The 20,975-nt window shown below is 44.8% G+C and overlaps 1 long non-coding RNA gene across 7 annotated transcripts in view; it reads right to left on the bottom strand.

Annotated features, from left to right (window-relative positions):
• LOC123460751 overlaps positions 1-20,478 on the bottom strand; it is a 42,465-nt gene extending 21,987 nt beyond the window's left edge. For 2 of the 7 annotated variants that reach the window (XR_006637180.1, XR_006637177.1), the window contains exons 1-3: positions 20,381-20,478; positions 19,840-19,994; positions 14,914-14,993 (exon numbers count right to left, since the gene is read on the bottom strand). This is a non-coding gene — a long non-coding RNA (uncharacterized LOC123460751). Of the gene's footprint in view, positions 1-58; positions 158-11,718; positions 11,731-14,913; positions 14,994-16,870; positions 16,874-19,839; positions 19,995-20,380 lie in introns of those variants that run through there. The other 5 variants (XR_006637176.1, XR_006637178.1, XR_006637179.1 and 2 more) reach the window with 4 other exon arrangements.
• Positions 20,479-20,975: the final 497 nt, after the last annotated feature.

The following is a 20,975-nucleotide window of genomic DNA, read 5'->3' as shown; positions in this document are numbered from 1 at the left end:
ATTTTAAAATATTTAATAAAGTAAATTGAGGAATACTCTAGAAGACAGAAAGACTTACCATGCTCCTGGATTAGAAGTAGTAGTAATGTGAATATAGCTGAAGCACCAAAAGTAATCTACAGATTCCATGCAGTCCCCAGTAAATTCCAGTGTGATTCTTTACATAAACAGAAAAGAACTTTAAAATTTATATACAAAGCTGGGCGTGGTGGAGCACACCTTTAATCCCAGCACATGGGAGGCAGAGGTAGGAGGATCACCGTGAGTTTGAGGCCTCCCTGAGACTACATAGTGAATTCCAGGTCACCCTGAGCTAGAATGAGACTGTTAACAGACAGCTTCAGGTTTGCTGAGATGAACTTCCAGACCAGGCACAGTTATGGAGGAAAGGATATTTATTGAAACCTGCAGATCCAGGGAAGTTCCATAATGGCCAAAGGAGCTGGCCTGCCTTCACAAGTCCAAGCAGAGACAGAGAGCAGCACAAGCCAAAAAGCCAAAAGCCACAGCACACTTCAGGAACTCTTGCTAGGCACACTTTGCATATCTTTAGATTGAAATCTGAAACCTACCACCACACCTTAAGATCTACCCAGTGACACTGCCTCCAGCCAGGTGGCTGCAGAATGCAAACTACAAACAAATAAAAAACAATATATTGGGGGCCATCTATTCAAACCACCACAGAGACCTTACCTTCAAAAACCAAAAAAGAAGAAGAAGGTGGGGGTGGGAAAGAAAGGAGGATTTGAAAAATTGCCCAGTGGTTAAGATGCTTGTCTGCAAAGCCTAACCACCTGAGTTTGATTCCCTAGTGCCCAAGTAAAGCCAGATACACAGGGTGGCATATGTATTTTGACATCATTTACAGCAACTGGAGACTCTGGTATGCCCATTCTCTCTCTCTCTCTGTCTTCTCTAAGTATTTTTTTAAAAAGATTTTTATCCTCTTGGGGTAAGCAAAAATTTCTTCAACATAGTAGGAAAAAGTATTTACTATGAAAAGAGAAGTAATACACCAGAATGTGTTTAAAAAATAGGCTAGAAAAATGGCTTGGTTGATTATGTGCTTGCACAAATATGAGAACCTGGGTTTGGATCCCCAGGAACCATGTAAACACAGCCAGGTATGGACTGGAGAGATGGCTCAGCAGTTAAGGCACTTGCCTACAAAGCCTAACAACCCAGGCTTGATTCCCCAGTACCATGTAAAGCCAGATCCACAAAGTGGTGCATGTTTCTGGAGTTCATTTGCAGTGGCTAAAGCCCTTGACATGTCCATGCTCACTTGCGCACTTGTGCTTGCTCTCATTCTCTTTCTCTCTGTGTGTGTTTTCTCTTTGCTTACAATAAATAAAAATTATCTCAGGGCTGGAGAGTTGGCTTAGCGGTTAAGCGCTCGCCTGTGAAGCCTATGGACCCTGGTTCGAGGCTCGGTTCCCCAGGTCCCACGTTAGCCAGATGCACAAGGGGGCGCACGCGTCTGGAGTTCGTTTGCAGTGGCTGGAAGCCCTGGCGCGCCCATTCTCTCTCCCTCTCTCCCTCTATCTGTCTTTCTCTCTGTGTCTATTGCTCTCAAATAAATAAAAAATGAACAACAAAAAAAATTAAAAAAAAATTATCTCAAAAAAAGTCAAGGCTGGAGGGATGGCTTAGTGGTTAAGGCATTCACCTGCAAAGCCAAAGGACCCAGATTCTAAAAGACCCAGAAACTAAATGACACCATGACAGGCTTCAGTAGAGCACTGCCCTGGCTAGGCCTAAGTTCCAAGTGTTAGCTTAAACAAAGGACAGCCGCCCTGACATGTTGTCAGGAGAGATTTCTGCCTAAGAGCCTGAACCAGGCCCCAGACATGCCCAGGACATGGCTGAGACTTGCCAAAGACTTGTCCCTCCTGTCCTGGCCAATGGAAAGACTTGTCTCTCCTGCTTCCCTGCCCTGACTAATCAAAAAAACATACAAACATTATTGCTGCTTCTTTAGCCAATCACAATGGAGGTTACCCAGTTCCCCCTAGACCCCACCCACCAACTTTGCCACCAATGTCCTAAGCCAATCAGAAGGGCACAAGTACAGTCAAAATGTTTAAATCAACCAATCATGTACCCATCCCCTACTTCTTTGTTAGAATCCCCATATAAACCTCGACCTCCTGCACTGTGTCTGAGAAGTGAAGAGTTCTGAGTTTAAGCTGAAAATAAAACCTGCTTGCCTCTGCATTCGTGTTTGGTTCTCCTTGGTGGTCATTGGGAGTGCTGGGAACTGGACAGAGCATTTGGGGGCTCGTCCGGGATTTCCCCCAGAGACCCTGAGGATCCCCAACAGGTGGAGCTCAGGTCCCCAGCTGGTAAGTGTGTCTTTGTGTTTTGTCTCCTCTGGATATCTGTTCTCTGTCCTTCCATTCATCAGAAAAATTGTGGTTGGGCTTATGTGCCCCTGGAGGCCACCCTGGATGGCAGGTATTGGGTGGCCCAGGACCACCCAATTTTGGGGAGGCCACTCCATTTGGATGGTGGGTCCTGGGTGCCTCAGACCCGTCAGAGGAGGATTTTGGACAGTGTGTTTTGGGTACGACAGGCCCATCCAAAGGGGATTCCATCCCTTTGGTAGATTTGCAGAGGCAATGTGGGTTGCTACCATGGAACGGCGAGAGGCTGTTGTCTCAGTTTCAGTTTTGTAGTCTCCGGCTAGCTGAACTATTTTGCTGTCTCTTTTTTCTGTTCTTTGTTGGAATTACTGTTTGTATGATTGGACAGATGGGACAGAGGCAGACTACCCCACTTTCTTTACTGATGGACCATTTTCAGGATGTTAAAGTTAGAGCTCATAACTTTAGTGTAGAGATCAAAAATAAACTCATTGCTGTTTGCAGGAACGAATGGCCCACCTTTAATGTGGGCTGGCCACTAGAAGGCACTTTCCACCTATTGATCATACAGCGAGTCCAGGAAAACATCTTCCAAGGACCTCCTGACCATCCAGATCATATCCCTTATATCCTGGTTTGGTGGGACCTGGTGGAAGACCCCCTCACTCTTTTCTTCCCCCTTCACAGGAGACCACTACTGTTCTGATGGTGAAGAAGAAAAATAAATTAGATGACTCTTCCTCTTTTCTCTCCATTCCCTTATATCCTGTGCTTCCAAATTCCCAGGCAGAAGAATTAATCTTTCCTCCTCCCTACCCTCCTCTACCTGCCGAACCATAATCTCAGGACCCACCACCAGTAGTCCACCCCCCACCTATATTAAGCCCACCCACACACTCATAGTAGGGGCCCCCGGAGTCAAGCCCCAGACCCGGAGGCCACAATGTTTCCTCTCTGGGTTATGGGGCCCCCAGACCACGATGGAAACCAACCACATCACTACTGGCCATTTGCCATTAGTGACCTATATAATTGGAAAATGCAAACTCCTAAATTCTCTGAGAAGCCACAGGCTTTTGGATTCTATTATTTTTACCTACCTACCAACTTGGGATTATTGTCAACAATAGTTATAGATTCTCTTCACCATAGAGGAAAGAGAGAGCATCCAGACTGAAGTCCAGAAATTGGTTCTGGGTGCAGATGGGAATCCCACCAATAATCAAACATTATTGATAACTTCTTTCCTTTGGTTAGACCAGACTGGGATTTCAACATAGCAGTAGGTAACGAGAGACTCCAGGTGTACCCCTGGACTATAATGGGGGGTGGTTCAGGGCTGCTGCTAGGCATCCCACTAATTTGGCTAAAGTTAGTGATGTGCAGCAAGGTAAAGATGAGACTCCTGCCGCTTTTCTGGAAAGACTCCTGGAAGCATATCAAACATATACCCCTATGGACCCAGAACTTCCAGAAAATAAGATGGCAGTTATTCTTAGTTTTGTTAACCAGGCAGCTCCAGACATAAGGAAGATTCAAAAACTGTACAGGCTAGCAGGTAAGTTTTCAGGAGCTAGTGGTGCTGGCAGAACAAGTATATAATAACAGAGAGAGTACCTAGGAATGTCAAGTCCGAGCCATTGCCTCAGCAAATGAAAAAAATACCCGCAATTTGTCCAATATTCTCTTGGCAGCCGCTGCAGAGTCCCCCGACACCAACGTTGGCAAGACAAGAAACTTGCAGGAGAGCAAGATAAGAAGGGACCTCACGAGAAAGGCCCAAACTTCTTCATACTTCCTCTTACTGTAAAGAGATGGGGCACTGGGTAAAAAGAATGTCCTAAGAACCGGGCGTGGTAGAGCATGGCTTTAATCCTAGCACTCAGGAGGCAGAGGAAGGAGGAGTGTTGTGAGTTCAAGGCTACCCTGAGACTACATAGTTAATTCCAGTCCTTACCCTTCAAGCTATAACAAGGGAAGGACTTTGTGTAAGTAAGGGGGAAATCTAAACAATTTCCCTTGCCTCAAACACCTTTGTGAGAACACTACAGTTACAGGTGATAGTAATTCCTATCTAGTGCCTCCCAATAGAACCTGGTTTGCTTGCACCACAGGCTTGACCCCCTGTATACACCCATGAGTTCTTCAAGACTCCAATATGTGTGTTCTAGTTACTCTATTCCCTCAAGTTTATTACCTTCCCTTCAGCTCGAATATGGAAACAGCCCTGGAACATCACAGACAAAAATGAGATTTTGGGGCTTCAGCAATCCTTCTTTCACCGTTAATTGGATCTGGTATAGCTGCAGGAATTGGCACTGGAACTACTGCCTTAATTAGAGCAAACCAGAATTTCCAGGCCCTAAGTAATCTTATAGATTCAGATCTCGCTCAATTAGAAAAGTCTATTCGTCACTTAGAACGGTCAGTAGACTCATTAGCTGAAGTGGTACTTCAAAATAGAAGGGGGTTAGATTTACTCTTCGTACAACAAGAAGGACTATGCCAAGCTCTGGGAGAACAATGTTGTTTTTATACCAACAACTCAGGAATTGTTAGAGATAGCTTAGCTATGGTCCACAAGAAACTGGAGGAAAGGGCCAAAGCTAGACAAAAGAATCAAAATTGGTATGAGTCTATGTTCAATTGGTCCATGGCCAACAACCCTGCTTTTTGCCCTAACTGGACCTTCTGAAGGAACCCCAAGATGGGGACCCCACGCTCTGCCCGGATATGGCGACACCCCAAATCACTCACGAGAAGCGGTCTTGATGCAAACTGCAAGAGGATTTTATTCCAAGCGCGCTGGGGCCCACAGTCGTACACCACACAGGGGTAGAGGACTGCAGAGCCCCAAACGCAGGAACAGGACAGTTTTTATAGGGTTTCTAACCAAGCCTGTGCATTAGACCAATCATTTTTTTAATATCAGGAGCCCGCGGGGTGCGAGCCAGTCAGTTTGTGCCACTCCATAGTTTCTAAGCCAATTAGTTTAATTTGTTCAAGCCCCTCGTGGACCAATCATTCTCTTATGACCTTAGTGGTCAGCATTTGCGCAGGTCCTTGGGTGGGAGTAGCAGAGTGTGGTACCAGTCTCCTATGACCTTGGAGGTCAGCATTTGCGTAGGTCCTTAGGTGGGGGTAGCAGAGTGTGGTATCAGTCTCCTATGACCTTGGTGGTCTAAGGCAGGCTGCTACAGCTTATGGTGCGAGCTACTAAGGCTTACAGTGTGGGCTATTAAGGCTTATAGTGTAAGGCGTATAGTGCAGGCTATTTACAGAAACCAAATAAGTGGTTCACTTCATTACTCATTTCCCATCCTTGAGGGCTATCTCATGCCCTTTTTACCTAGTTTTATATTAGGAGCGGACTCTGATATAATGAGAAGAGGGATTCTTTACTTGCTTCCAACAGAGAGTAAAGCCTGGCGTTTGAGGTATGCAGGGGCCCGCTTAAGCTCCCTTTGGAGTGTGATAGTATTTCTGGGCTTCTGAATTCTTGGGCCTTTCACTTCCTGTTTCTATTGCTGTTGTTACTAACCCTTGGGCCCTATATAATCAATAGACTGAACTCTTTTGTCAGGGAAGAAATTAATGCAGTGCAGCTCATGGTGCTAAGAACTCAGTACCATCCACTACCACCTCTTCCCTAGCAAATACCCAAGGTTGGGTCTCCTGAAGTTACACCTAGAGGGGGGAAAATGAAAGACCCAAAAACTAAAGGAGACCATGAGAGTCTTCAGCAGAGCACTGCCTGGTTAGGCCTAAGTTCCAAGTTTTAGCTTAAACAAAGGGCAGCCGCCCTGACATATGGTCAGGAGACATTTCCCTCTAAGGACCTGAATCAGCCTCCAGACATGCCTAGTACATGCCAGAGACTTGCCAAAGACTTGTCCCTCCTGCCCCCGCCTATGGAGAGACTTGTCCCTCCTGCTTCCCTGCCCCAACCAATCAAAAAAACATAAAAATGTTATTGCTGCTTCTTTAGCCAACCACAATGGAGGTTACCTAGTCCCCCTAGCCCCTGCCTGCCAACTTTGCCCACCAATGTCCTAAGCCAATCAGAAGGGCATAACTACAGTCACTGTTTAAATCAACCAATCATGCCAGGTGCCTGTGGCACACGCCTTTAATCCCAGCATGTGAGGCAGAGGTAGAAGGATTGCTGTGAGTTCAAGGCCATCCTGAGACTTCTTAGTGAATTCCAGGTCAGCCTAAGCTACAGTGAGACCCTACTTTGAAAAACTAAACAAAATAAAAATTAAAAATTGCAAAAAAAAAAAAATAAACCAATCATGTACTCATCCCCTACTTCTTTGTTAGAATCCCTATATAAACCCCACCCTCCTGTTGCTCCTCTTGTAGGGATCCACTGTGTTGGAGAAGTCAGGAGTCTGAGCTTAAGCCCAAAATAAAAGCTGCTTGCCTTTGCATACGTGTTTGGTTCTCCTTGGTGGTCATTGGGAGTGCCGGGAACTGGGCAGAGCAGTTTGATTCCCCAAGACCCATGTTAGCCAGATGCACAAGGTGGCACATGTGTTTGGAGTCCATTTGCAGTGGCTAAAGGCCCTGGCATGTGCCCACTCTCTGTCAAATAAATACATAAATAAATATATATTTTAAAATATATTTTAAAAAGACAGCTATGCAGGCACATATCTGTCATTCTAGTGTTGGGACAACATTGACAAGAGAACCAGAGTCTCACTGACAAGTGCTAAATCAATAAGCTATGTCTCAGTGTGAGACTTCTTGAAACTGAAGTACAGACTGAGGAAGACTGGTAAATCTGGTATACACACACATATGCATACTGACATGTGTACACTCATGTATACATCTACAAGTACACATATGTTAAAAAGTGCTCAAGGGGACTTCCGGTTAAGATGGCGGCGTAGGTACCACGCCAAAGCAGCCTAGGGGGGGGAAAGACCAAAAAAAACTCAGCAAAATACACACTTTTACTAAAAAGTGAGGTGTATAGGAAGTTGAGGCGGCAGCGGAGAAGTGGAAGAGTTATAGAGCATCCAGAGCCTGCACAGTCGGGAACAGCGGCTCTGGGGCAGCTCGGCTACCCGCCGCAACTGCGGAGCGGCAGAAAACCGCCGGACTCTCGGCTCGAGCCGCAGGACAAGCCAGGTGCGGGATTTTCCCTTCACACCGCGCTCTCCGCAACTCGGGAAACGTGAGGGGAGAGCGGCAGCGAGCAACGGAGGGAGGAGCAGACCGCGAGGTAAAAGCACACGTGGAGAAGCGATACAACCAGAGCAGCCGCGGCTCCCTCACCTCCCCCGCCGCCTGAACCCAGCTCCAGCGAACTCAGCAGCGGCCCGGGACCCGGCCACGCCAACTTGGGCTGACGGCGGGACCCAAGCAGGAGCAGAATTCGGCAGCAACTTCAGCGGCTCCAGCACCGGTACCAGTGGCCCCAGCAGCAGCGGACCCAGGAGCGGCAGCGGTGGCAGATCCCGCAGCAGCGGCTTCGGGGTGAGCAGCAGCGGTGGACACGGCAACGGCAGCTTCAGCAGCGGTGGGGGCTCCGGGGGTGGCAGCTACAACAGCTGCAGAGGCGGCAGCAGCGGCTCAGTTTGCCCCGTAGGAAAAGCAAGTGCCCAGCTCCAGAAATCAGAACAGCAGCCCGATGACCCAGGCAGCAACTTGACTGAGACCACAATCACCCAAGGTAACTGGGATTGCACCAGGGAAGGGTCTCACTTGGTCACAAGCTGACTTGGATACCTCAACAGACCAGAAATCTAAACCTCTTTGTTGATAGAGGATCTGGTCATTATAATAACTACTCTTGCATACATACTCGGGGCTGTTTTTGATGGAATGGGTACAGTGTTTAGTTAAATTTTAGAATCTACCAGTATATTATTCCACTCAGCCTGCTTGAATACTCCTATAGCAGGGAAACTCAACCCCTAAGAACATCTTTGTAGATACTCTGAGAGTCTTAAGAGCCACACCTAATACCTTAAGGTCCTACCCTGAAAATATATTACATCAAATCAATTGATACAGCTAAGAATACACAGCTAGCTAGAAAATCCAAGCATTAACTTAATCCAAGATGCAAAAATATATACATTATAACACAAGAAACACTAAAAAGCAAGACGATGTAAATCCACCTAAAAGTATTAATGCATCAGAAATGTCCTCCAGTGAGAAAGAGTTAGAGGAAATGCCTGAGAAAGAGTTCAAAAGAATAATTATAAATATGTTCAAAGAGGTCAAAGAACACATGAAAACAATCAAAGAAGAAATCAAAGAGGAAATCAAAGAGGAAATCAAAGGAATCAAAGAAGAGGCAGGACACCAATTTAATGAAATAAAGAAGGCAATACAAGACATAAATAGAGAAATAGAAATAATAAAGAAAAACCAGTCAGAATTACTAGCAATGAAGAACACAGTTAATGAAATAAAAAACTCTGTAGAAAATCTCACCAGTAGGATGGATGAGGGAGAGGACAGAATATCTAAGCTAGAAGATCAGGTGGCAGACCTAATGCAGTCCAACAAAGAGAAAGACAAACTTATAGAAAAGTATGAGTGGGAATTTCAAGATATTCGGGACACTATGAAAAGATCCAATATAAGAATTCAGGGCATAGTAGAAGGAGAAGAATTCCACTCCAGAGGCATAGTAGGCATCTTCAACAAAATCATAGAGGAAAATTTTCCCCAAATTGGGAAAGAGGTGCCAATACAGATACAGGAAGCCTTTAGAACCCCAGCCAGACAAAACCCAGAAAGAAACTCTCCTCGCCACATTATACTCAAACTTCCAAACACACAAACCAAAGAAAAAATATTGAAAGCAGTTAGAGAGAAAAATCAAGTTACCTACAAAAGCAAGCCCATCAGGATTACAGCAGATTATTCAACACAAACTTTTAAAGCCAGAAGGGCCTGGAGTGATATATTCCAAGTTCTGAAAGATAACAACTGTCAACCAAGGTTACTTTATCCTGCAAAGTTATCCATCCAAATAGATGGAGAAATAAAGACATTCCATGACAAAAGCAGGTTAAAGGAATATCTGAAGACAAAACCAGCTCTACAGAAAATACTTGATAGAATCCTCCATGCTGAACAAAAGGAAAAGCACACATATAAGGAACCTAGAAAAAACCAGCCATACTCAAATACCAGTTAACAGAAGAGAGCACAGGTAGAACAAGTAACACACACACACACACACAAATGGAAAACATAAATACACACCTTTCAATAATATCTCTTAATATCAACGGTCTCAATGCCCCAACGAAAAGACATAGATTTGCAGACTGGGTTAAAAAGCAGGATCCTACAATTTGTTGTCTTCAAGAAACTCACCTTTCTACAAAGGATAGACATTATCTTAGGGTGAAAGGTTGGAAGACGGTGTTTCAAGCAAATGGGCCTAGAAAACAAGCAGGGGTTGCTATCCTAATATCAGACAGGGTGGACTTTAGTCCGAAGTTAGTCAAAAAAGATAAGGAAGGTCACTTTATATTGATTAAGGGCACACTCCAACAGGAGGACATTACAATCCTAAACATATATGCACCCAACATGGGGGTTCCCAAATTCGTCAAACAAACACTATTAGAACTAAGGTCACAGATAACACCAAACACGGTGGTGGTGGGTGACTTTAACACCCCACTCTCATCAATTGACAGGTCATCCAGGGAAAGAATAAACAGAGAGGCATCTGGACTAAATGAGGTCATAGAAGGAATGGACCTAACAGATATATACAGGACATTTCATCCAAAGGCTGCAGAATATACATTCTTTTCAGCAGCACATGGAACATTCTCTAAAATAGACCATATATTAGGACACAAAGCAAATCTTAACAAATTCAGGAAAATTGAAATAATTCCTTGCATTCTATCTGACCACAATGGAATTAAACTACAAATCAGTAGCAAGAAAGGCTATAGAGCATACACAAAATCATGGAAACTAAACAATACACTACTAAATGATGAGTGGGTCAATGAAGAAATCAAAAAGGAAATCAAAAAATTTATAGAGTCAAATGATAATGAGAACACAACATACCAAAATCTCTGGGACACAATGAAGGCAGTTCTAAGAGGTAAATTTATAGCCTTAAGTGCCTATATTAAGAAATTAGAAAGGTCGCAAGTAAACGACCTAATGCTTCGCCTTAAAGCCTTGGAAAAAGAAGAACAAGGCAAACCAAAAAGTAGTAGACGGGAAGAAATAATAAAGATTAGGGCAGAAATTAATGAAATAGAAACAAAAAGAACAATCCAAAGAATTAATGAAACAAAGAGTTGGTTCTTTGAAAGGATAAACAAGATTGATAAACCCTTAGCAAATCTGACCAAAAGAAAGAGAGAAGAGACACAAATTAATAAAATCAGAGATGAACAAGGTAACATCACAACAGATTCCAGAGAAATTCAAAAAATTATAGGGACATACTATAAAAGCATATACTCCACAAAGTATGAAAATCTGAAAGAAATGGATGATTTCCTTGATCTATATGACCTACCTAAATTAAATCAAAATGAGATTAATCACTTAAATAGACCTATAACAAACATGGAGATCCGAGCAGTTATCAATAATCTCCCAACTAAAAAAAGCCCAGGCCCGGATGGATTCACTGCTGAATTTTACCAGACTTTTAAGGAAGAGCTAACACCATTGCTTCTTAAGCTTTTCCAGGAAATAGAAAAAGAAGGAATCCTACCAAACTCCTTCTATGAGGCCAGCATCACCCTGATACCAAAACCAGGCAAAGATAGAACAAAAAAAGAAAATTACAGACCAATCTCCCTCATGAACATAGATACAAAAATTCTCAACAAAATATTGGCAAACAGAATACAAGAGTATATCAAAAAGATCATTCACCCTGACCAAGTAGGCTTTATCCCAGAGATGCAGGGATGGTTCAACATACGCAAATCTATAAATGTAATACATTACATAAATGGGTTGAAGGACAAAAATCACATGATCATCTCATTAGATGCAGAGAAAGCATTTGACAAAATCCAACATCCCTTCATGATAAAAGTCCTACAGAGACTGGGAATAGAAGGAACATATCTCAATATAATAAAGGCTATTTATGACAAGCCTACAGCCAACATATTACTAAATGGGGAAAAACTGGAAGCTTTTCCACTAAAATCAGGAACAAGACAAGGGTGTCCACTGTCTCCACTTCTATTTAATATAGTTTTGGAAGTCTTAGCCATAGCAATAAGGCAAGAGACACACATAAAAGGGATACAAATTGGAAAGGAAGAAATCAAGTTATCATTATTTGCAGATGACATGATTCTATACATAAAGGACCCTAAAGACTCTACTAGCAAGCTGTTAGAGCTGATCAAAACCTACAGCAATGTAGCAGGATACAAAATAAATACACAGAAATCAGTAGCCTTCATATATGCTAACAACAAACACACAGAGGATGAAATCAGAGAATCACTCCCATTCACAATTGCATCAAAAAAAATAAAATACCTTGGAATAAACCTAACTAAGGAAGTAAAGAATCTATACAATGAGAACTTTAAGACACTCAAGCGAGAAATTGCAGAAGACACTAGAAAGTGGAGAAACATCCCTTGTTCCTGGCTTGGAAGAATCAATATCGTGAAAATGGCAATCTTACCTAAAGCAATCTACACATTTAATGCAATCCCTATCAAAATTCCAAAGGCTTTCTTCATGGAAATAGAAAAAACAATCCAAAAATTCATTTGGAATCATAAAAAACCTCGAATATCTAAAATAATACTGAGCAACAAAAAAGAGGCTGGTGGTATCACCATACCTGATTTTAACCTATACTACAGAGCCATAGTAACAAAAACAGCATGGTACTGGCACAAAAACAGACATGTAGATCAGTGGAACAGAATAGAGGACCCAGATGTAAGCCCAAGTAGCTATAGCCATCTGATATTCGATAAAAATGCCAAAAATACTCATTGGAGAAGAGACAGCCTCTTCAGCAAATGGTGTTTTGAAAACTGGATAAATATCTGCAGAAGGATGAAAATAGATTCTTCTCTCTCGCCATGCACAAGAATTAAGTCCAAATGGATTAAAGACCTTAACATCAGACCGGAAACTTTGAAACTGCTAGAGGAAAAAGTAGGGGAAACCCTTCAACATATTGGTCTTGGCAAAGACTTTCTGAATACAACCCCAATTGCTCAGGCAATAAAACCACAGATTAACCACTGGGACCTAATGAAATTACAAAGATTTTGCACCGCAAAGGACACAGTGAAAAAAGCAAAGAGGCAACCTACAGAATGGGAAAAAATCTTCACCAGCTATATATCTGATAGAGGATTAATATCTAGGATATACAAAGAACTCAAAAAGTTAACTAATAAGGCATCAAACAAGCCAATCAAAAAATGGGCTAAGGAGCTAAATAGAGAGTTCTCAAAGGAAGAAATACGCATGGCATATAAGCACCTAAAAAAATGTTCTACGTCACTAGTCATCAGGGAAATGCAGATTAAAACTACATTGAGATTCCATCTCACTCCTGTCAGATTGGCCACCATCATGAAAACAAATGATCATAAATGTTGGCGGGGATGTGGAAAAAAAGGAACCCTTCTGCACTGCTGGTGGGAATGCAATCTGGTCCAGCCATTGTGGAAAACAGTGTGGAGGTTCCTAAAGCAGCTAGAGATTGATCTACCATATGACCCAGCTATAGCACTCCTAGGCATATATCCAAAGGACTCATCTCATTTCCTTAGAAGTACATGCTCAACCATGTTTATTGCTGCTCAATTTATAATAGCTGGGAAATGGAACCAGCCTAGATGTCCCTCAACAGATGAGTGGATAATGAAGATGTGGTACATTTATACAATGGAGTTCTACTCAGCGGTAAAGAAAAATGAAGTTATGAAATTTGCAGAAAAATGGATGGACCTGGAAAGTATTATACTAAGTCAGGTAACCCAGGCCCAGAAAGCCAAGCGCCACATGTTCTCCCTCATATGGGGATCCTAGCTACAGATGACTGGGCTTCTGCGTGAGAATGAAAATACTTAGTAGCAGAGGCCAGTAAGTTGAAAAGGAGACATAAAGGGTGGAGAAAGGAAGGGAGGAGGATACTTAATAGGTTGATATTGTATATATGTAATTACAATGATTGTAATGGGGAGGTAATATGATTGAGAATGGAATTTCAAACGGGAAAGTGTGGGGGTGGGGAGGGAGGGAATTACCATGGGATATATTTTATAATCATGGAAAATGTTAATAAAAATTAAAAAAAAAAAAAAAGTACTCAAAAGATTTATTTCCTGGGCTGGAGAAATGGCTCAGAGGTTAAGGTACTTGCTTGCAAAGCCCAAGGACCCAGGTACAATTCCCCAATATTCACCTAACGCCAGCTTCACAAGGTGGCACATGAGTCTCGAGTTTGATTGCAGTGGTAGCCTAGGGTGCCCATTCTCTCTTGCTTTCACTCTTTCTCTCTTTCTCTCAAATAAATGTTTTAAAAAAGATTTATATATATAACAACTACATTCCTACAAATCAAGAAGAAAACAGACTCTTTAATATAATAATGATAATTATCTAATACAATGAAAATACCTAGTGTTGACAAGAGCATCTGGAGGCAATGGAGTAGTAAATTTGTAGGAGAAAAGACAAGCAACAGAGTATTGAAAACATCAATCAAAATAACCCAAAATATCCTGATGTGGTGGGGCATGCCTTTAGTTCTAGCATTTGGGAAGCTAAGATAAGAGGATTACCAGTTCAAGGCCATCCTGGGGCTACAGAGTGAGTTCCAGGTCAGTCTGGGCTAGAATAAGACCCTGTCTGGAAAAAAACTTAAAAAAAAAAATTCAAAATAGGAGACCACCCAAATGTCAATCAATAATGTAAAGAATAAAAAGCCAGGCATGGCTTCACATGCCTTTTAGTCCCAGCACTCAGGAGGCATAGGTTAGAGGATCACCATGAGTTCAAGGACAACCTGAGACTACATAGTAAATTCTTGGTCAGCCTGGGCTAGAGCAAGACCATACCTCAGAAAACAAAAACAAAACAAAACAATGTAAAGAATGAAGTGTAGGTTACCTTCTGTTGAGTAGAAATATAATCAGACCTCAAGCCATACTCAGTGTTCACATTACCTGTCCCCGTCACTCACGTGGCCACTTAACACTCAGTGCCATGCTACCCTTCATCCTGGGTCAAAGCCATCATTTCTACCTGCTTTCCCGCATCATCCTCTCCAAGTTTCCCTGCTTGTGGACTCCCCTTCAATGCAGGCTCCATGTAGACTGTGAGAAGCATTTATTCCAAAACAACACTGGTCATGTCTGGCCCTTAATTAAAGCCCTTTAAAGAGACCCCCAAACTCCAGCACTTTAGTATATGTACGGAATCTGCTTCATGGAGAAAAAGCTTCAACACCCATCTATCTCCCTATCTCACCTCTTTCCACAGGCACTAATCTCCACACAAGTAAACCCAGAACTGTGCATACACCTACCTTTCATACCATCACGTCCCAGCTTATGACCTCAGCATGAAGAGAGGACGATCATCTCCAACCCCATTGGACACAAACCCCTGTGGATGCAGTAGGGAACAGCTCATCCAGAAAGCCTTCCCTGTGTTGTCCTCCACCTTCCAACCCCAACTCCAGATTAGAAGCAGTCTCCATTTCTTTTTTAAAGAATTATTTATTTATGAGGAGAGGGGGATGAGAGGGAGAGAAAGAGGGGGGAGCAAGAGAATGGGCATGACAGAGGATCTAGTCACTGCAAACAAATTCTAGATCCATGTGTCACTTTGAGCATCTGGTTTCATGTGGGTATTGGGGCACTGAACCCAGGTCATTAGGCTTTGCAGGCAAACACCTTAACTGCTGAGCCATCATCTCTCCAGCTCAGTCCCCTCCCCTCCCCTCTCCCTTCCTTCCTTCCTTTCTTTCTTTCTTTATTCCGAGGTAGTGTTTTGCTCTAGCCCAGGCTGACCTGGAATTCTCAGGGTGGCCTTGAACTCACATTGATCCTCCTACCTCTGCCTCCCAAGTGTTGGGACTAAAGGCATTATTCTAAGTTTTTCTTTACACTCACTAATGTAATATCCAAAGCAGCTCAATCTGCAGGTTGAGGAGCTGGAGTTACAGAGTTAGTGATGTGTTATTGTCCTACAGATGCCCATTGGCAATTTTAGGTTGTAACAAGTGGTGGTTTGATGGTAAATGTTTAACCACCAAACATTTTAACAAAGAGGATCAGCTTATTTAGGCTCATAGGCTGAGAGGATCCAATCCCTCATGGCAGGCATTCAAGGCTGGAACAGAGTGAGGCAGCTGATTATACTGCATCCACAGTCAGGAAACTTTCTCCTTTTATTCAGTCCGGGAGCCCACACCATGGCTGTGCTGCTCACATGCTGGGAGAGTCCTGTCAGTTAAAACTCTGGAAATACCCTCGCAGACATGCTTAGAGGTGTTTCCATGGTGATTCTAAATCCAATCAAGTTCACAACGGAAATTAACCATCACAGGCAGAATAAGGACGAACAAGGGAAGAGAACACTCAGTATCCTATCCACCTGATCATTAAATCCTACTTTGGGAAGCTGGGCGTGGTGGCACATGCCTTTAATCCTAGCCCAGGCTGACCTGGAATTCTCAGGGAAGACAGAGGTAGAATTGCCATGAGTTCAAGGCCACCCTGAGATTACATAGTGAATGCCAGGTCAGCCTGAGCAACAGTGAGACTCTATCTCAAAAAAAAAAAATATCCTACTTTGGGGGCTGAAAAGATGTCTCATATCTCAGCAGTTAAAAGCACTTGCTTGCAATGCCTGACAGCCTGAGTTCAATTCCCTAGTACCTACATAAGTTCAGATGCACTAGGTGGTACATGCATCTGTAGTTCATGTGCAGTAGCAGGAGGCCCTGGGGTGCCCATTCTCTCTCTCCTTGTAAATAAATAAAAAAATTTTAAGGAAAAAAATCCTACTTTATAGAAAACAACCAAATATTCTGCTTAGTGTGCTCAGAGAATTTCTCTTCACCATTGTCCTCAGGGACATCCCAGACTGCCCACTTTCAAGTGGGGCCTGCTCATTAGACAGAACAACCTGTAGAGCAGGCATGAGTATTCTCCTCCTCAATCACTCAGCAGGCAGACAATGTCCAGGCTATAGAAGGGGATGAAGCAGGTAAAGGCCACCAGGGCCATCTCTATGAAACCATGAAGTCTGCTTGTGCCTTTAGAGACTACAGGGATAACTGTTTGTGCATCTATGTGTTGTGTGCACAAATGGGGGATGGTGCACCTGTGTGTTGTGTGCACGTGGAGGGAGGCCAGAGGACGACCTTGGGTGTCATTACTAGGCAACCACCCACAATTTTTGCATATTTTATTTATTTATATAAGAGAAAGAGAGAGAGAGAGTAGGGACTTGCCAGGGCACCTGCCACTGCAAACAATCTCCAGATGCACGCACCACTTTATGCATCTGGCTTTATGTGTACACTAGGACACTGAACTTGGGAGTATCAGGATTCGCAAGCAAGCACCTTTAACCACTGAGCCATCTTTCCATCCTGCAACCACCCACCATTTTTGAGATGAGGACTCTCATTGGCCCAGCCAGACTTCAACAAGTAGATTAGACTGATTGGTCATAAGAGTCCCAGGAATCAGCCTCCCCAGTTATTGGATTATAGGCATATGCCACCATGTACTGCTTTTCCTTTAAAAAAATTATTTTATCCATTTGTAAACAGAGAGAGACAGAGAGAGGATGGGTGGGCCACAGCCTCTAGCCACTGCTAAGGAACTCCAGATGCACACACATCTGGTAAGAGCTGAGGGATATAAACCCTACGTTGACACAAATAAACTGCTTCCTGGCAGCAGCTTGGGGTCCTGTTTCTTACTTGTTTATTTATAAGCATAGACAGACAGACAATGGGTGTGCCAGGACCTCTAGCCACTGCAAATGAACTCCAGATCCATGTACCACCTTGTGTACCTGGCTTTACATGGGTACTGAGGTATTGAACCTGGGTTATTAGGCTTTGCAAGCAAGCAATTTAACCATTGAGCCATCTCTCCAGCCCAGGTTCTATTTCTCTGTCTTTTTTATTTTTAAAATTTTTTTATAGACAACTTCTACAATTATAGACAATAAACCATAATAATTCCCTCCCCCCTCACTTTACCCTTCACAATTCCACTCTCCATCATATTCCCCCCCCCCTCTCAATTAGTCTCTTTCATTTTGATGTCATCATCTTTTCCTATTATGAGGGCCTTATGTAGGTAGTATCAGGCACTGCAAGGTCATGGGTATCCAGGCCATTTTGTGTCTGGAAGATTGCATTATAAGGAGTCCTATCTTCCCTTTGGCTCTTACATTCTTTCTGCCACCTCTTCCACAGTGGACCCTGAGCCTTGGAAGGTGTGATAGATATATTTCAGTGCTGAGCATTCTTCTGTCACTTCTTTTCAGCACAAACGTTTTTGTAAAAATTGACATTGAGTCCTCATCTAGTCCAGTGGAGCCACACACTGCTGTGGATGGTTGGTGGCATATGGAATGATCCAAGACTAATCAAGGAGCTGAGAATATGTGACCATTCAGTGGGGTGACCACATGCCTGAAGCCAAGCACTTGGGAAGTAGAGGCTGGAGATCAGAAGTTCAAGGTCATCCTCAGCTATATCACAAGTTTCAGGCCAGCCTGGGCTACATGAGACCCTGCCAATAAATTATATATATGCATACATATTTACTTACTAAGTATCAACTATGGATGAATGGTGCCAATGGCCAAGAGACAGAGGCTAAAGAACAAACTTAAAGCTCAGATCTTGTTAGAGAAGGTATAGTTCAGGCACGGAGTTATGGAGGAATTTCCTCATCAGCCAGGCCAGAGCTGTTCTGGGGGTGGTAGGCAAAGTATACCTACCCCCATTGTGGAGGTAAGGGATCAGACAGTCAGCAGTGCATGTATGAGCATGCCCTTGGATCTTGGCTGCCACTGGAAGCAGAAGACCTTCACAGTCAGTGGGGTTTGAAGGAAGATGGACCCTAATGCACCCATTGTCTCTTTCTCTTTCCTTGCAAATATTTTTTTTTTTTTTTTTTTTTTGCAAAAACAAACACAACAAAGTGGGAAAAGACCAGCGAGCTTTTTCACTTTCTGTTTTTTGAGGTAGGGTCTCACTCTAGTCCAGGCTGACCTGGAATTCACTATGTATTCTCAGTGAGGCCTTGAATTTACAGCACTCCTACCTCTGCCTTCCCAATGCTGGGATTAAAGGTGTTTGCCACCACACCCACCTAAACTTTTTTTAAAAAGATTTATTTTTATTACAGACAGAGAGAAGGAAAAAGAGAGAGGGAGGGAGGGAGGGAGGGAGAGAGGAAGAGAGGGCCTGCCAGGGCCTCTAGCCACTGCAAACGAACAGACACGTGCCCCACCATGGGCATCTGGCATACGTGGGACTTGGAGAATCAAACCTCAGTCTTTGTAGAATCAAACCTCAGGCTTTGTAGGCATGTGCCTTAACCGCTAAGTCATCTCTCCAGCCCCAGCTAAACTTTTTCTTTGTATTAAATGTTAAAGTAAAATATATCTGGATGTGGTTTAATATTATCAATGTAAATGGTTTAAAGCTTTTTATTTTTCTTTGGTTCTGTATGACAGGCTGACCCTCAACTCGGGGCTCTCTTCCTGTCTCAGCCTGAGTGCTGGGATTAAAAGTGTGAACCACCATGTCTGGCTTAAAGCTTTGTAGTCTTTTAAAAACTATTTTATTTTATTTATTATTTGCATGGAGAGAGATAGAAAAAGAATTGAGAATGAGAATATGAATGGGCACCCCGTGGCCTCCAGCCGCTGGAAAAGAATTCCAGATGCATGTGCCACTTTGTGCTTATGGCTTTACATGGGTACTGAGGAACTGAAGCCAGGTCATTAGGCTTTGCTGGCAAGCGCCTTAACCACGAGTCATCTCTCCAGCCCCACTTTTTATTCTTAAAATGACTAGTTAAGAAACACACTGGTGAGCTTAAAGCTTGGGCATGGGTGGCTTCTCTCGGCACCCAGCAGAGAAACGTGTGTAGAGGCTGTAGGACACACACGCTTCAAGCAGCGCTTTCTCCTCTCCTTCTGTCCCCTCCCTCACACATGGCTTCTTTTTCTCCTTTCCTCCTTCCCTCGGGTCTCTGCCACAAAAAACTGTCCCTGGAGTCATCTGGAGACCTGGCACTGGTTGGGACTGTGACACTAACCTGGCTGCCGGGTCCCCAGCCGGGCCCTGGACGCCCGGTCTCTCTCAGCCGGGGAAGACGTGGCTGTGTCCGGAGGCGAGCGGGGCTCCCCGGCCTCGGCTCTCGGTCTCCGGCCGCCCACAGGCCCCCAGCGCCCCTCGACCCTCCCTCACCTCCGCTCTTTGTCTCTGCTTCAGCTCCTGCTGCGCGGACTTCTGCTTCGCCTTCTCCCCGCGGCTGACAGGCTCCTTAACTTTGGGTTTTTCTTTACGGGCCGGCGGGTCCATGGCTCGGCGAGGCGTCGGAATCCTCCTCGGCGAGCTCCGACCTGGGGCCGAGAGACAGGCGCATCTCTGCAGACCGCCGCGGACCCCGGTCCCCGCCCCGCCGCCCGGCCCGTTCTCGGGCGCCCGCGGGCCCGCCTCGGCGCGGACGGCCCCTCCCTCCCGGGCTCTCGGTCCGCACCTCGGGCTCGAGCCTCGGCCTCCGCCTCCCTCCGGAGCGACCGCGCGGGCGCCGGGGAACCAGGCCCGGGAGAGCCGTTCGCGTCGGGGCGGTCGGGGCCCCTCAGCCTTGGGCCCCGGCTTCCCACGGCCGCCGAGCCGACAGCTACGGTCCGGGACGGCCAGCCCGGCTCACAGCCCGGCCCGGCCCGCAGACCCTTCCCTCTCCGCAGTGTGACGGACCCCGGAGTCGGCGCCCTACCGGCCGCACCTCAGACTTCCGGCCTCCGCCGGGCCGCAGACCAGGCCTCACTTGGGGTTCACCCCGGCCTCGACTCCCCTTCCGAGCGGCCCCGGAGCCCACCACTGGGCTACCGCGCCGGCGGAGGCGGGGCCGAGGCCTGAGGCTGCCCCGCCCACAGGAGCTGCGCGTGCGCAGAGGCCTTGCAGAGGCGTGGAGGGGCGGGGCGGGACCTTCACGGACCTATCAGAACTGGGAGGGGCGCAGCCTATCGTGGTGGGGCGAAGCAGGGGCGGGACCAGGGAAGGCTGGGCTTGGGGTAGGGGAGGTCTTTGCAGTAAATGTAGCTTTCCCTGGGAGGAGTGTCTGGGACAGCTGCTGGCCTTCGAGGGGTGTTCTCTGAGTCCTGAGGTTGACATTGCTGCGTACTGGAATGCTAAGCCTCAGGTACTTAATTCGCAAAATCAAGATTTGTGATTGCTACCTTCCTAATGCATGGGATTATTGAGAAAGTGAGATCCTGTTCTCCACAGTCCTTTCGAAGAGGAACTTTGTCTGAGTTTTCAACCCAAGGCAAGCCCTCTACACTGAGCTTCACCTTCAGCCCAAAAAGGGAAATCTATTT

The sequence above is a fragment of the Jaculus jaculus genome, chromosome 5 (genome assembly GCF_020740685.1).
Source record: "Jaculus jaculus isolate mJacJac1 chromosome 5, mJacJac1.mat.Y.cur, whole genome shotgun sequence".
NCBI classification, from domain to species: Eukaryota; Metazoa; Chordata; class Mammalia; order Rodentia; family Dipodidae; genus Jaculus; species Jaculus jaculus.
This window is presented reverse-complemented; position numbering and strand designations above follow the sequence as displayed.